Raw genomic sequence first — 9,252 nt, 5'->3', positions numbered from 1 at the left:
CTTGATTTTAATCTATTCATAAAGGGCTTTTGAACTGCTCTTAGTCTGACCTGTCACCCAGGACCTGTTTGCCTTGGGAGACCCTACCAGGGACATATAGCCCCCGACAACATAGCTCCTAGGATCACTCGGGTACTCAAACCCCTCCACCACAATAAGGTGGCAGTTCAAGGAGGGGAATATCTATCTGACTAAAAATACCTAACAATGTCCTGACCTTCAGTCAGACACCAAATACTCCTACAATTCCCATGATGCAATACAATATATTTTTATTACACCCTTCCTAGCTATTAAATATCCTCATTTCTAAAATTCCATGTCCCAAGTTTATAACACTGTTTTCTAACCAAATATTTATTACTTAACTTGAGTGTTCTTAACTGATATTGTATTACTATGTTTTTATTGTTGTAGAACTTTGTGCTCTTGAGCTGGAAAGTGCAGTACAAATAAAGTTATTATTATTATTACTCTCAAGCCTAACTCAAACTAATGTATCATCTTAGTTGTGTGGATGTTGAGCCAGCAGCCACATTATTGTTATCCTGGTCTTTATTTTTTAAATTATTTCTTCCGTCCTTTTTTTGGCACTTAATTTTGTTAGACGCAGTTCTTTAGATGAAAGCGTGAAAAGAGAAGACAGGAGAGAACTGTATAAAATCAACAGAAAATTCACTCAAAGTCTGGGCGCATGTAAGGCAAAGCAGCTCTGGGCTCAGAGCGACAGAACTTCCACAGCAACTCTGTCCACAAAGAGCCCTGATCTATTATCTGTGGTCACATTCATCTTCTTGGGCGGAGGCCGCCCCGTACAGAGGTCGGGCTTTACATACATCTTAATACTATTGGCCCTTGGCATGAGCAGGCCAACCTCTGCCCACGCCAGGTTACTGGAATGTGCTAGAAACCAGGTGTATGAGTGTTGTGATATCAGGCGGTAGCTAACAATGAATACTGGACAATTGGTTGTCTGCAGCTGCAGACACCCTGTCTGTGTAGGCTATTACAGGACAAAGCAGACCTTGTGAAAATGCTAAACGGGCCAAGTGATCATCTCAAGTTGTAGGCCCCCTGTCTCTGCAAAATATTATATGACAAAGCAGAACTTGTAAAATGCTAAGCAGGCCTGTGTGAAGATGCAAAACAGGCCATCTGGTTAATTAAAGATGTAGACAATATGTCTCCACAAAGTTCTAGCAGACAGTTCCTACTCAGTAGTTCTTGACAATCATCAATACAGTTGTAATATATATATAAGCAAGGAAAGTAAAGGTATAAAAAGTAACTAAAGCTTATAAAATTCAAATATTATAATTTCTTCAGCATACTTTCAGGTATAAAAACCGTTCAGGTATCAAAATGTTTAGCTTTTTAAGGACATTTATGCTTGTATTTTTCTTTTTTTATAACCTTTATACTTTTTAAAATATTCAGCTTTTTTCAGCAAATTTTTGCCCATTCAAATGAATGGAAAACTCTTCAAATCCTCCTCCTCTTTCAGCCTTAACCAGTTGAGCAACATTTCAGCTAGAAAAACCATTCCAACTTTAAACATTTCAGCTAGAAAAACATGTATTCGGCTTTTTGATATCTTTTAAGATTCTGAATTCTCGCTGTTTGTTTTATCGTTATTTTGGAAATTTCTCTGCTAGCGTGTGTTGTGGAAAAATTATCTATTAAAGTTCAGTGAGTGTAAAATAAATACTTAACATCACTTCTGAGAGTTATTACATATTTATTCCTGCAGGAAGGAACGATCTCTACACAGAGTGTCTAAACCAGTCTGTTGCAAAGAAGCTCTGTGAGCAGAATTTGACTGCCCTTCTTATACTCAGCATACAATAACAGAAAACAGATTCTCAAACAGATAAAGAAAACAGGATATCATTTACAACAGCATACCAGCCCTCTGGTCCCAGGTCACATAAAGCAGCAGTCCCCAACGTTTTTTGTATCAGGGACCAGTTTCATGCATGAAAATTTTTCCCGCGGACTGGGTAGAGGCGTGGGGGTTCCAATAACAAAAACCTTTGTCAGCTCATAGTATGTAATCTGAATGCAACAATTACACTTTATATTAGGCAATTACAATAATTCTACACTATAATATCAACTCACCATAATGCAGAGTCAGTGGGAGCCCTGGGCTTGTTACCCTGCAACTACAAAAAAAATTCCAAGGGCTTGTCTTTTAATGCAGGGTGTTTTGTCTCAATGTGGCGAAGCATTTTTGAGGGTTTCATAGCTTCATTAGGTAGTCGATCACCACAAATTATGCATAGCGGGTGTGGAGCTTGTGTATTAGCTGTTGCGATGAACCTGTAACTTAGGTAAGAATCGTTGTGTTTTCTTTTAAATTCAGCTTTCTTTTTGCTGGCAGTTTGTGACCCTTCTGCTGTCCCATCATTTGCTTGTTCCTTCCCGAAAAAGCTCTCCAGTGAATTTTGTTTTTGGCTCATTTTCTTTAAAGGGTTAGCTTGTGTCGCTGATGTGTAAAATGGCGTGCCAGAGTCAAGTGCGGTAGTGAGGTAAGGGCGGAAACGGCCGTTTTTCAAACTAAGACTAATGAAAGAAAAATAACTATAATTTTAACCACAAAATTTTTTCTTTGTGGCACAGTACCGGTCCAGGAACATAAAGGCAGGAAATCTTTACAAACATGCTGACACAATAAACAGTCTGGGGTCACAACCACACAAATGCCTGCATACCATGACTTCAAAGCCACTGCCAGTAAACTTAAAGGGTGCTACCATTAAAATGCCACTACATGTGTCACATGACCTGCACTCTAGCTCAGTCCTTCAGCCTTTTTACAATTTTTCAGCTTGTTTTCTGCTCTTATTCTGCCAACCTTAAACTTTCACACACAATTTCTACATGAACACAGTAGAGAAAATTGTGAGGAATTAGAAAATGTCCTTGTTATTCCGGTAGGATGAACGGTTTTTGAATGATGTGGCACATTCCAGAGAGAGTGCCACCTCACTCTGCCATAGACTGCCTTTGAAAAAGTGGTTCAGAGAATCTGCTCAAAGGAAAAGTTAGGGCATTTTTAAATTGCCACAGCTCCTTCATTTTCTGGAATATCTTGACATAAAGGTGATCAAAGTGTTTGTTGAAACCTCCTGTCGCTCATAGTGAAGAGATTTTTATCAATAGGACTTTTAGTTTTTCCTCAATTGTCAGTTGTTCGAAGCCCATGTTTGACTGAAATCTGCTGTAGTGTCCTCAAACTGCTGATGCACCTGCTACTTTTACACACACAAACAGCAACAGAATAGCGCGCACACACAAAATGAGACCCATATACAATCCAAGCAATACAGTGATGCACAGTAACACAGTGACCCACACAGACACAGAGACAGATTGGTCTGCCTTCAAAATAAGACCCCAAAATATGCCAAATCCTCAAAATAAAAGCCTCTGATTGCAAATTGTTTAAATGAAAACCCTAAAACATGCCAGAATTTCAAAATAAAAGCCCCTGAATACAAATTAAACTCACATGAAATCCCCAAAATGTGCCTAATTTTCAGAATAAAAGCCCTTGAATACAAATTATGCTCACATGAAGGCCCCAAAACGTGCCTGACTTTCAAAATAAAAGCCCAGTATAAAAAAATTGAACCTCACATAAAGTTCTGGAAACATGCCAGATTTTTTGCTTTAGCTTTATTATGAAAATTTTGCCCCATTCAATTGAATGGGGAAATTCTACTTCTGCATACTTTCAGCTATTTCAGGTATCAAAATGTTCAGCTCTTCAAGGAGATTCCTGCTTCTATTCAAAATTTTTCTAAACCTCATGTTTTGAAATACTTAGCTTTATTCTGAAAATTTTGCCCCCTTCAAATGAATGGGAAAATTCAACTTCAGCATAATTTCAGCTATCAAAGTGTTCAGCCCTTCAAGGACATTCATGCTTCTATTCAGAATATTTAAAAACTTCATACTTTGAAAATATTTGGCCTTATTCTGAAAATTTTGCCCCATTCAAATGAATGGGACGATTTTACTTCAGCATACTTTCAGATATTTCAGGTATCAAAATGTTCAGCTCTTTAAAGACATGCATGCTTCTCTTCAGAATTTTTCTAAACTTCAAACTTTTTAAATATTTACATTTACAGGAACCATATTACACAAAGTAAAATGTTCAAAATGGGTTTCACTGACACAGCCATCTGCTCACAATGCATTCTGGGTTGCACTGACAATTATTTTCATACTACTTGGCCCTGCCAACCAGTTCATTCCATCTGGATAGCAGTGACAGAGAAACTCTCCACCATCTTGGACTGTAGAATTCCTCCTTCTCCATCACTTTGCTTGCTCGGTAATATCATAGAAATCGACCACCTACCAATTTAATACAAAGACCCACTCCTCATTTTCTACCTATTGCCAAGAAAACAATCTTTTTAAACTGGAAAACAAATAAATCACTACACATAAACCACTGGACCAACCTTCTGATAGAATACATCACATTAGAGAAAATGACATTGACTCACAAGAATAGTTCATCAGCTTTTTATGACACATGGAACCCATTTCTAACACATTTCAACTTGAACCAAACACCTGGGGCCTGAGGCCACGCACATTCCCACCAACCTTTTTTTAGTTATTTATTGATTTATTTTTCCCTCCTTTTCCCTTTCTTGCATTTCATAGACGGCATAAGTTGGAAATACCCACACTTCACACCCTCACTGTTATGTTGCACTCGAGTGAGTGACCAACAAGTGTGTGTGTGAGACACACACACACACAGAGAGAGAGTCGAAATGTGGCAAAAGCAAACAGGCAGGTGAGGAATGAACTGAGTAACCGGGTGTCGACCAAGAGCAGAAGCAGAGGGATGATGGGCTGGACCGAGTGGGCCGAACTGCGTCGCTGGGTCACTCCTGGGCTGGTCGATAGGTGATGGTGATTACTGGAAAAACAAGCAGAGAGTGGTTTATATGGCAGCCAAGTGGTGACTGTGTATCGACTTGTCTGGAAGGGCTGAATGGAGCCAAGGTCTGGAGGAAACAGTTCATGAAATGAATGATGATCAGTCTGGTAGAGAAGAAACACAGGTGAGTCCAGGGCAAAACATACGGGAACTAGAAGATCACAACAAGTATAACAGCAAGGAGACAAGGTGAGGGCCTGAGATCATGAACGAACAAGCAAGAGAGTGATAGGTGAGCCGGGTATAAGTAAAGGGCAGACTAATGAAGAGCAGCTGGTGATAATCAAGGAGTGAGGAGCAGGTGTGCATGATGTGCAATCAGGGGCCAGAACAGAGAAACAGAGTGAGAGAGGTGAGAGAGGCAAGTGCAGCCGGGCAAGCCTGAGAATGCGTCCGAAACCGCCTACTACCATACTGTATAGTAGGCGAAGCGAGTAGTATGTCCGGATTCGTAGTATTCCAAAAACAGTAGGCGAAAAGTACCCGGATGACCTACTGCTTCCGGTTGGATTTTGCAGTGTGCATACGATGGACACTTCACTATCCCATGATGCCCCGGGAGAGGAGTTATCCAACGAAGAAGACGCTGCTATGAAAACGTATGTCACGTGATGTATCAACATGGCGGATGTAGTACGTCCGAATCTCATTCATACTACCAGGCTTCATACTATACAGTACCTACTGTTTTAACGGTCAGTAAGTAGGTACTTCATCTCTTTCAGTACGTACTGGCACAGTATGCGGTTTCGGACACAGCCTGACACTCACACACTACAATCTTGTAAGAATAAACTTTATTGCCAAGTATTTCAAGAACACAAGGAATTTTATTCCAGCTCAATGGCCCTCAATGTGCACAATATAAAACAAAATAAATACACAATATATTCAAGTTAAAAATCACAAGTTAAAAGAGCAGCATAGACTAGCTGTTCATATCAGGTGACAGTGGTGTGGTGGGTAGAGCAGCCTCCCAACCGGAAGGTTGAAGGATTGAATCTCAGTGCCTGCAGTCCACATGTCAAAGTGTCCTTGGGTAAGACACTGAACCCCCCCGTTGCCATTGGTTGAGTTGGCGCCGCAGATGGCTTCCTTGGTTCTCTACCAGAAACAAATTCCTTGTGTGTAACATACTTGGCCAATAAAGGTGATTATCATCATTGTAATAACCCGGGGAAGGAAACTGTCTCTGTGTGTGGTTGTCTTGGTGCACGGTGACCTGAAGCGCCGTCCAGAGGGAAGGAGTTCAAAGAGCTTGTATGCAGGGTGAGAAGGGTCTGCAGAAATCCTCTCTGCCCTCTTCCTGACCCGTGATGAGTACAGGTCCTGCATGGAGGGCAGGCTGGCACCAGTGATTTTCTCTGCAGTTAAACAACTTTTTGTAATGTCATGTAGCTGTTGTCTGGTCTCCCATGTTTGGTACTGTTTTGTTAATGTGTTACTCTAGAATCACTAAAGACTTGAGGTGCTATTCACAGTTTGAATAGTAGCCTAGCCTACTCCTGTTGCTGAGTAAATTGACCTTTGAGTAAAATTGGTGTTTTGCTCCTTTAGTTTAAATTTCGAGCTACTGTAGGTACAGTATTTTCCCCTATTTTTATAATTCAGATGGTATAAAATAATTCCCCCCTCAGTATTGGTGCATGCCTGCAGTGTTACAATAGCGCTCCATTATTGTTAAAATGTCCTAAGGTAACTTGTCACCAAACTCCTTGACATTTTTGACACCTCACAGCTGTTCTGACATTGACAGCACCCTGCTGTAATGCAGCACTTTACTACACAGCCGCTCGTGTTATTGGCTGCATTAAAGTAGAGCCCCAGAATTTCACGAGCCGTACCATTTTCCCTAAAAGGGGTGTTAGGGGATATTAGCAACTACAGGACGTTGCTTTTTAATCCGTTTGAAACGAGGACTTATAACTGAAACAGAAACCTATATTATACTTGACTCCAATTATTTTGTACACATTCCCTGATAGTAGTAATTAATTAAAAAATACTCGATCACATCCCCTAACCCCCAGTCCTAGCTCGGCATCAAGTTGACGGTTTGGCTCAAAATGGCTGGAGAGAAGCTGTTGTGAGGATCGACGGTTTTACCACTTATCTACCATAAATGAGACTGTGCATTTTGAAGGCGGGCCCAGTACGTAACTGTGGTTCAAGGTGAGACATATTTCAAGTTATAACAACGTTTTCGCTCAGTGTGATGCTTTTAGACAGATAATAAAACGAAACAGGGGTGGTTTGCAGTGTTATCACGGTAGCAACAGGAAGGACCTTTCGCTTTGATCTGTATTTACACTATGAGAAACGGCTTCAAACTCAAATGACAGTGTTTACAAAACGTAGATTTTGCATTAAAGTGCATATGCAATACAGCAGGTAGATAAATGTAACTGTCATACAGTGTGTCTTCGAGTGTGTAGCTAATACGGAGCAGGCCTGTGGCTAACGCTGTAGCAGTGCATTGCAGAAATACGTAATCTGAACCAGCATTATTGGCCAGGTGTGTTGTACACACGAAGAATTTGACTCTGGCACAGCCTAGGATTTCCTGCAGTAGTGACAAAAGCAAGAAAAATGAAAGATGTACGAACAATTGTGAAAATCTTCTCTCCTGAATGTCACCAATGCTGGTTGTGCACCTGTAAGTGTGTAGATGTGATGATCAGAGGAGGGGGTTAAAGTGCCCATGGTATGCTCATTTCTAGCCATTTAATGTTTGCCTTAACCCTGGTGGTTAAGGCGCAGCGCTGTCGCCGGTGTGGCCCGGGTTCGATTCAGGGTGACTATGCGCTGTGGCGACCCCTAAACGGGAAAAGCCGAAAGTGACTTTCTTTCTAGCCATATAATGTTTAATCTTGGGTACCTCCAGATTAGCTTTGCAGCATTCATAATTAAAATAATCTGTAATTATTTAACAATGAAAAAACCCGAGAGCCTCCTCCAGAAAATGAGAGGATAGTTTGTAAATATGCACAAATCCTGCTGCTGGTGTTTCCCCTAACCTGAATCCTAACATTATCATAACCAGAATGACTGAGGGGGTTGCTACGTGAAACTGAGTATCGAAAAGGGGGAACACTTTTTGACACAAGACCGGTCAGGAAGCCATGTTTTTGACAGTGACAATCTCAAATCCTACCTGACATGTTTGAGCCAGAATATGAAAGTGGACAGCGAGATGAGCCCCAACAGCCTTAATCCTCCATCTATAGATAAACAGTACCGATGAAAAGACATTTGTAAAACTCTAAACAAAGCAGGTAATTGAGAAACCCCATATTTTAACTGGCAAAATGCAGACCTAGTAATTTCTCAAGCCTTAAGACAGTTCTTACCAATGTTACAGAAACAAGGCATTAAGAGACAATGTGGGTTTTGTTTTGTGTTTTTTATTTTTATTTTTTATTCAACTTACCATTAAGTCCCATGGAGTAATGGAAACATCACTCCCTTTCAAGTACCTCCAAGGTCGGTAAATCCAACCAGTGGTCACTGCGTCTTCCCCTACAAGACCACATACAATCCCAAAGCAGTGAAATTAGTTCCAACAGGTAGCGTAGCAACCAACAATAACATCTTGGGTTGTTAATCTGCTTGTTAACCAGCAACACATCACATGCGCGGACACACTGGCCTCAAGCAGTCAAAACAAACGGGTACTGTGTTCCGGGGGAATCCAATGTTGATGAGCTGACAATTCACCAGCGCGGGGGCTTCACTGACTGGCTGCTTGTAAGTTAGATTTGGTCAGGTAAAACCGCAAGTCTCTGTACAGGATCATTCCTGGACATGCAGTAACCTCAGGCCCTGTGTTTTCCTTTATATCCTCTGCTCACAGTGCAGCAGCAGGAGGTAAAATATATCCACAAAACCAGGTGCAGTTGAAAATGTCCACTTTTACGATGGCAGCAGGAGATGTCAGGCAACCTCACATGAATGTGCAACTCCCTGAAGAATATGACCATTCAAGGGAATCCTTAATCTATCACAAAGACTTTGTTGTTGAAAAAGCCTTGTGTGCAAGATTTTGTGAGATGTGTACAGTATAAATCGAGTTGGTTCTACATAGATGTACTAGAGCACACGTACACCTCATTTTTTGAGCTTTAGGTCACATTTAAGATGATGATTCACTGTTGCCACATTCTATATGTCAGAAAACAAAAAAAGCATGCCATGGGCTCTTTAAAGCTTGATTTATGGTTCTGTGTTGAATCTACATAGAGCCTATGCTGTTGTGGGTGATTTTTTTTTTTTTTTTTTTTTTT

General features: G+C 40.7%; 1 protein-coding gene across 6 annotated transcripts in view; it reads left to right on the top strand.

Moving 5' to 3' along the window:
• The first annotated feature begins 6,969 nt into the window (after positions 1-6,969).
• Positions 6,970-9,252, top strand: part of znf438 (zinc finger protein 438) — a 117,056-nt gene continuing 114,773 nt past the window's right edge. For 5 of the 6 annotated variants that reach the window (XM_020624737.1, XM_020624741.1, XM_020624738.1 and 2 more), the window contains exon 1: positions 6,971-7,141. The gene's annotated coding sequence lies outside the window, so the exon portion shown is untranslated. Of the gene's footprint in view, positions 7,142-9,252 lie in introns of all 6 variants that reach the window. The other variant, XM_020624742.1, reaches the window with a different exon arrangement.

Source organism: Monopterus albus, unplaced genomic scaffold (genome assembly GCF_001952655.1).
Source record: "Monopterus albus unplaced genomic scaffold, M_albus_1.0 scaffold336.1, whole genome shotgun sequence".
NCBI lineage: Eukaryota > Metazoa > Chordata > Actinopteri > Synbranchiformes > Synbranchidae > Monopterus > Monopterus albus.
Note: the sequence above shows the minus strand (reverse complement) of the source record. Positions and strands in the feature narration are given on the sequence as shown.